At 41.2% G+C, this 7,541-nt stretch overlaps 1 long non-coding RNA gene across 1 annotated transcript; it reads left to right on the plus strand.

Annotated features, from left to right (window-relative positions):
• The first annotated feature begins 358 nt into the window (after positions 1-358).
• On the plus strand, positions 359-4,557 carry LOC104856558. Its single transcript, XR_778668.2, has 3 exons — positions 359-448; positions 1,411-1,609; positions 4,219-4,557. It is a non-coding gene; the product is annotated as an uncharacterized LOC104856558 (long non-coding RNA).
• The last annotated feature ends 2,984 nt before the right edge of the window (positions 4,558-7,541 follow it).

Raw genomic sequence — 7,541 nt, forward strand, 5'->3', positions numbered from 1 at the left:
GAGAAGTAGATGACATCACAGGTCTCCCAATTTTTTAATTATACTTTTTATTATTTAAAAAATCCTTTTAGCAGGTACCTTCTACTATGTGTTATTTTGAATCATAGCTGTGTATCATTTTTAATCCATTCATTAAATACTCATTTATTTCTTAAAATTTACACTAAAATTACACAGAAATTTTATCAATCAATTTTAATATATTTTCCCTTGGACTGGACAGCTCAAGTTTGCAGTGCACTCGACTTTGGAAACTACTAGCTCTGTGACCTCAATCGCTCCTACAAATTCTAGAACTCAATGATTCTAGATTTTCTGGTGAGCTTTGTACACTGTACAGAGACTGCACTGATGAAAACATTGTAATGACATGAATATGTTTTAGTGAAGAAATCAGAGAAGCCTAGAAAAATTAGACCATAAAGTTGACTTGAGAACTCTTTGAAAGGTAATTTGGGCAAAATGAGAACTTAACAAATGGGGAAAGAGAAATCAAAAGAAGTGATATAATAATAATAATAATAATAATAATAATAATAATAATAATAATTGCTGCTATTATTCTATTACATAAAATACAGTAGAATACTTTCCGTGTGCCAGGCCTGTTTTAAGTATTATTAATTTATTGAATCACCCCAACAGTCCCATGAGATAGGTGCTGGCATTTTTTCTAGGTTACAGAGAGGGAAATTGCTCTTACAGAGAGAGTCAGCATATCAACTTATCAAAGGTCAGTTGTGTATTAAGCCACAGAACCGAAATTCAAAGCCAGTCCCCTGGTTTCAGAAATGAGCAACAAAGAAAGCAGAGGGGGGAGAAAAGGTCAGAGACAATGTCTAGGTGTTGTTAGTGGGCATTTGCTCATGGTCTTGCAAGGGGCCGAATCTCTCTACTGCTCCTCGGTTTCCCCACTGACGTTTGGATGGGGTTGACTCCCCAATTCTGAGGGCAGTTCATCCGGTGTAGGACTCTCAAGAATACTTCATCTAACTAATGTTAGAGACTGGTACCTGAGCTGATTAAAAAGCAGGGTCAAGAGGTCTCATCTGGTGACATAGTGTGTTTTCAGGGACAGCCCTCTCTCGCACACATGAGGGGAAAGGCTTAGTGGAATGCAGCCAGTGCCTAAGAAACAGGGAAGAAAAACAGAGAGAGATCCTAATATCATTTTAGTAAACTTGATTCAAGCCCTCACAGACACAATTATAATGAGTCAATAAACTGTTGTAGTTGAGTTTGGGTTGGATATTTTCATACTTTCCACACTAAAAAGTTCTAACAAAGAAAGGATTAGAGGGAAGGCCCTTGGCTCTTTGAGATCAACCTTGATTTGCAGGTAGCTGCTGCCACACAGCAAAGACTTAGATGAATCTAGGATATCACTGAGACATTGTCTTCTTTTTCTAGATTCAGGAAGTCAGCAACTGGATGACAGAGATTCTTGCCAGGGAACCCTTCCCTGGTGTCTGGAATGAAAGGACTCTACACACTGAAAACTAGGGTGTAAGCAGAGTACAGAGGCTGCAGAATTCAACTGGATGTGTGTCATAATTTGGAATTGGGTCAGAGAAATGTAATGCTCTAAAATAATCAGGAACAGAGCTGGGTATGTAGCTCAGTTTCACTACACCTGCCTGGCTAGTTCAAGGTCCTGAGTTTGACCGCCGGTACCTGGAAAAAAATGCAAAAAACAACAACAAAAAAACAATAATTAGGAAAGTATGACATAGTAGCCAGAAACCTAGATTTGAATAATGCATGTTTTAGTTACTAGTTGCTGTGGTTTAGGTAAAAAGAAAAAGTGTGCCCCAAATTTTGGACAGGTGATTGAATAGTAGGAGCGCTATACTCATCAGCGAATTAATCTATTGAGTTCATAGCTCAATGTTCTGACAGGAGGTGGGGCCTATCTGGTGGTGTCACTAGGTTATGTGACCTTAAAAGGTCTGTTTCTGTTTCTGGCTTATTCTTTCTCTCTCTGCCTCCTGGCTGCCATGGCATGAACAATTTTCCTCTGCCAGTCTCTTCCATCTTGTCATTTCTGTCTTGGAGTGAGCCATTGTCAATGGACGGAACCCTCTGAAACCATGAGCCAAAATAAATCTCTCCTCCTTTAAGTTGCAGTTGTCAGTTGTTTTGTTCCAGTGACAGGAAGGTGACTAATGCAATAGCTGAGTGATTTGGGACAAGTTACCACGACCTCTCTATGTTTCAGTTTCCTCCCCAGAAAAATGAGAAAGTGAAAGTTGATGAACCTCAACAGGGTCCTCCTAATCAAGAAACTGCACATTTGCCCCATTCCCTAAAAAGGCCACCTGAGAAACCTGCATATTAATGCAAAGTATTCTAAGCACTGAGTTCATTTAAAATCTCATTTGAAAATGGAATTGTATGAAAAAAATACTTGGGAATTGCTTGAACTGATAAAGGATGTGTAAGATTTGTTGATATGACTTGAGAATGCTTCTGCAGCCTTTCTCTGTTGGCCTTGTACAGATTCTCCTCCAGTACTCTTGTAATCTTTTTTAAAATCCCCCTTCTCTCTCACGTAACACTAGTCACATTCTGTGACTTAAGAACAAAGTACTTAAAGTGCTATTGATAAGGATATAATAAAAGATTTGGATTTCTGATCAAATGCATTTATTATTATATTTAATATTATAAATAATGAATATCACAATAGACATTTTAAAAAACATAAGTAAACAGCAGGGCATGGTGGTGCTTGCTCTTAGTCCCAGCCAAATGTAGGCTGAGGCAGGAGGATCTCAAGTTCAAAGACAGCATGGCAACTTAGCAAGACCATCACCAAACACAAAAATAAAAAGGGATGGGGATATAGTTTAGTGATAGAGCACCGCTGTGTTTGATCTTCATACTACCAAGTAATATATATATAAACATAATGTGTAATGAAGAATCTGGATGCATCCATATATCTAGATCTATATCTATATATTTATAGATAATATATGTATGCATATATTGATTTTTTTAAACAAACAGGGTTATTGTTTATATTCAAATGTGAGTTAGGACAATCGGGTACAAGTGTTCACATTGGGAGACAAATCGAATTATAAGATGACGGAAACATGCCATGAGGGGGTACGTATATTTTGCTGCCAGAACTCAGCAGAGAGAGGGACATCACTGTTAACTGGGTAGGAATCTCACAATTCGGAGGACATCTGAGCTAAGTGGGGCCACGCGGATTTTACACCGATGTGAGAAAGAAGGTACTTGTGGGAGGGACCCAGGAGGGGCACAGGTAGCCCTGGGAGCTGGCGGAATGTGGGTAGCGAACCCTCTGAGGAATGAGCTGTAGCTGGAGACGCTCACCCTCGGCGGCTCTCTCACTGCACCAGAAATGTCATATACTGTTAGGCAGTGCTCCCAACGGCCCATAAGCTGACTGCTGTTTCACCATTCCCGATCCATCGCTAACAGGGATTGTGAGGGAATTAGGTAGGTTCATGGTGTTAGCCGGAAGTGTCCTGTCTCTGCTATTATTGCAACAATCTGTCTTTAGATCTCTCCTCTCCTTTCTTCTCCTTTCCTCTCTTCTCCCTCTTCTTCTTTTCCTTCCTCCTCCCCTCCTTTCTTCCTCTGCATCCTCCTCTTCTTTCCCCGCTCCCCACAGTACTGGGGATGGCACCTAGGGCCGTTACACTGAATTACATCCTCAGCCTTTGGAAATTTAAAAAAATTTCAGCCTAGGCTGAAGCTTGTATTCCTTCCACCATGGCCTCTCAGAGCGCTGCGATCTCCGATGTGCACCACCATGCTGGGGTTTCAGATGTCTTTTAAAGCAGCAAGAGCTTTCGGTTAAAATAAAAGCTTTAAGTTCAGACCCTATCTTTCCCATCCCCTGTGACTGCGAGGACTGGGGATGTCGATCTTACCAAGAGATATCTAGTCTGCAGCCAGCCAACGTTTGAAGATCATACTAGGCATGGCGCATGTAATCTTGGCAGCTAGGAGGCTGAGGCAAGAAGGTAACTTGTCGTTTCTCCTCCAGTAGCCTTGCAATCTTTTTTTTTTTTTTAAATGTCTCTTCTCTCTCACATAGCACTGTTTATATTTTGTGTTTTTTTTAAATGGCCGCTTTCTTTAGAGAGTTCCAGGAACTTTCCACTTACTAACATATCCAGGTAGAAATTTAAAATTTGGCTCCATACATATTCTAAGAAAGAATGTTTGTTTTTTCAGTGGCTGCTTACTGGCTCTCTCCACAAATCCTCGCTTTCAAAGGGAGAAACTGGAGTAACAACTCTTTCAGGGACTGGTTCCAGGCACAATAGACCTTGACTATTCCAGTCAAGATTTCAACAGCTCAGAAGGTGACCAAAGTAGGTGAGGATATCTGTTCCATTTCTCAACTACTTTTCTCTTAGTCTGCATTCTGATCCATGCTAAAGATAAGGCTCGGAAAGGAGACCTTCCCTCAAGACCCTTGCTCAAATAGTGAAGAAGTACTTTGATCAGAGCTGTTCGGAAGGTTGAAAGAGGCAGTGCTGGGGGGCTGTGTTGGAGAGGAGAGGGGAGACAACGGGGAAATTGGGGTAATATTCCCATGGCTATGGCTGCTCCACAGGCGTTCTCTGAAGAGAATGTGAGCTGATTCTCCAAATTCTATTCTATCCTGGATAAAGCCTTCTTTTATTCTGGATGATTTGGTATTTCTTACTTGGTTTTCGACCTAACATGGGAATACTTTATAAGTGTGTCAGCTGGCTTACACCCGCAAAGGAAGGTGTGGAAGAATGCAAACGATCGTTGTGCTAGCCAGAGGATTCAGGCAAAGCTTGAAGACCTGGAGCTCACTGCAGGCTCAGACGAGGCCACATCAGGAAGCCGGAAGGTCTGCCCTGAAGGCTGAAGGGTCTGTGCTGGACGCTGGAGACGGAGGTGCAGAGTCCATGGCAAGAACAGCAGCTCCTCCAAGAAGCAAACGGGAGACTTCCTGCTTCGGCCTCTTTGTGGGTCTTCCCTCTTCAGGAAGGCCATGGACCAGACACAGCCGGAACTGTGTGAAACCAATCAGTGGGGTGTCACTCATTCCAGCTTCCGCCGCAGTTACCTATCACAGTACAGCGCCAACACATGGTGTGCCGAACGGAAAGACGGGAATCCCTTTTTCATTTCTTGCATTGGAATTCTGGTGATAAAGCAGCAATAATAAATACATTAGGGTAAATTCATCTTGGAGAATCAACATTTGTCTGGTCCGATAAAAATGACATATTTAAAATATTTAAGGTAGTTTAACATTTAAAGTCAGGGACATCTGTAGGGCACAGCGTTCACATTTCCACCCACCCGTACAGATCCGGCGTGACGTGACCCCAGCCAAGCTGAATCACAACCACAACGATTATCCGAGGAACCCTAGTCAGGTTTTCACCCCGGAGTTTCCCAGATGTTACAAATAGGCAAAACCATGAGCATGGTACATGGACACCAGGCAAGTGCCTAACCCTCTGGTTTTTAGCTTGAGAAGAAACCAGGCACCTTGGAGGCGCTTTTGTCCCGAGCACTTCGGAAGCCCAGTCCTCAGATGCAGGTTGCAGCGCTGCTCCTTCCGGGACCACACTTCTGAAACTCCAGATGGTCTGTGTTTTCTTCTGCTCCCCAGCACCTCTGGGCCGTTTTGCATGCACTGGGACCAGATTATTCTGCACCAGCACTTTTCAGTGGGCCTTCTTTTCTACCCTCTTTACTTTGAGTTGCCAAATCTCATTTCAAGTCCAATTCATCTCCATTCTTCAGTTTCCTAATCTCTGAAAGGAAGATGATGCTTCCTCAAGATTTTTCTTAAGGCTCAAATTCTTCGCAGAAGGGAAAACATGAAGAACAAAACATGAAGTCTTAAAATTTAGAAAAGATAAAAGGTCAACTTTGGGAATACAAATGATTTAACTCCATGTTCCTGGGTGAGCCATACATGGCAATACTAAAAAAAGACATTTAACTTATATAAAATATGCCTCTCAGATTATTAATGTTTCTCATAATATACGCCAATCTTAGGCTTTGTAAAATATTGGCAGACACCGGTTTTAGATGTATCACAATTCTAGGGCTCAGTTTTTTAATTGATAACTCTAGAGAAGCTTTGTGGAATGTTTGGAAAGATTTCCAGCTGAAATAAACCATTGCAGCAGTTCTCAGTCTGGGGTAAGTTCTCCGCCCGACACAAAAATTATTCTTAATAACATTTCACAATAGCACCCTTTTCCAGCACTGATTCCGAACCCCAGCCATACTTGGAAATTTGTACTGTTACTACCACAAGAGAGTCTGTTCTAGAAAGAAAACGGGCTTTCTCTTCCAAGACTGTCAAATCAAGAGCTTTCACAATAACAGAGAACCACTCTATTATTGCACATCATAAAAAACTCATGCCTGTAGCTTGAAAAGAGAAGCCTTTGGTGTAGGCATTTGCTTGTTTGACAGTCTGTTCTCAATTTTGAAGCTAGTGGTACTGTAAAGTGCCTGTCTGACAATGGTGTACCAGAGCTTAGTCATGCAAAATAATTACTGTTCACCGTTCCTTAGCTCAAGTCACTAACTCCCTGCAAAACACAACATAATGCAGAGATCTAAAGTTACTCAATCAAAACCAAGAAAAAGAAGAATTTTAAACAAGTTTGGCAGGAAAAAAAATAGATTTGACAAAGACTTACCAAGTGATTTCTCTCTGCCCATGGAAAGCTGCAATCTTTCTAAGAGAGGTTCCATGAGAGAAATGTTGATAACTTTTATTAGCACAGTCTGGTAAACTGTAGGCAGCAATCGTGTGTGATGTCAAAGACACATAAGCAATCCTAGAGATAATAAATAGTGCACAGTATCTGTCTCCTAAATTTGAAATATCTGCAGGTTTTATTCTATGAATTCAGTGTTTTCAAGCTACTCATGCATCACCTATACTGAAGAGGGTTGATTAGATTTGTACAAAAATTAATAAATATGTTATTTTTGGGACTGAGGTGGCAGATGTACCTTCCCTGGCCCTTTGTAGGGTGCACCAGTCATTGGAATGGTTCATCCTGGAAAGGTCAACATTAGTCCCGCAAATGATAATTACCTATCCAGGTTGCTTGAAACTTTTAGAGGGAATCCTGGCAGGAAGGGTATTGCTTCCTGGCTGTGTGACAGAAAAGAGTAGTCTCTTGCCCAGCTGGTGGCAGACAGGTGTCCCAATTCTGGGACAAACAAGGGAACAGACAACAGTATCTATTTTTTTTTTTTCCCCCAGGAGAAGCAGAAACATAGATATAAACTAGGATTTTTCCTCCATGACCTATTTAGTCCGGTGCTTTCGATTCAATATTAAAGTGCCACTACTTTAATTGTTTTAGTCTTAGTTTATTGCCAGCTTTCATAAATTCCACGCATTTTTAAAAAGGCAATTTTGTTTTAGAGATATAACTTGTATATGGTGAAATGCACGGTAAGAGTACAGGGCAGTGAATTTTGACAAATGCACACTCCCCTGTAACCAGTACCCTGAATAACTTGCATCATTC

The sequence above is a fragment of the Fukomys damarensis genome, unplaced genomic scaffold, assembly GCF_012274545.1.
Source record: "Fukomys damarensis isolate Sample0158 unplaced genomic scaffold, DMR_v1.0_HiC HiC_scaffold_19, whole genome shotgun sequence".
Lineage (NCBI taxonomy): Eukaryota > Metazoa > Chordata > Mammalia > Rodentia > Bathyergidae > Fukomys > Fukomys damarensis.